The sequence below is a fragment of the Myotis lucifugus genome, unplaced genomic scaffold (assembly GCF_000147115.1).
Source record: "Myotis lucifugus unplaced genomic scaffold, Myoluc2.0 scaffold_185, whole genome shotgun sequence".
Lineage (NCBI taxonomy): Eukaryota > Metazoa > Chordata > Mammalia > Chiroptera > Vespertilionidae > Myotis > Myotis lucifugus.
Genome location: NW_005871233.1, coordinates 1855492 through 1855774, shown reverse-complemented (window position 1 = coordinate 1855774; position 283 = coordinate 1855492).

Sequence of the window (283 nt, the reverse complement as noted above, 5' to 3'; positions counted from 1 at the left end):
TGCCTCTAGTCTTCCAGGGAAAAGGCTCTGAGCTGTCCACACCTCCCCAAACTGGCGGGCCAGGACTCTATTTGCTCTTCATCTCATCCCCCAGCCCAAACATCTCTCAGCCCCAGGCTTTCTCCTTGAGCAACCATCTTTCTTCCAGAGTCCCTTGTTGGGGTCTGGCCCTAGTTGAGTTGACTGACCACACAGGAAGACAGAGGTTGACACGTGGTCCCTCAGGCTCAGAAGTTCTTCGGGAGGCTGTGGCGTGATGATCTCGTGGAGGGACTCCCAGGCT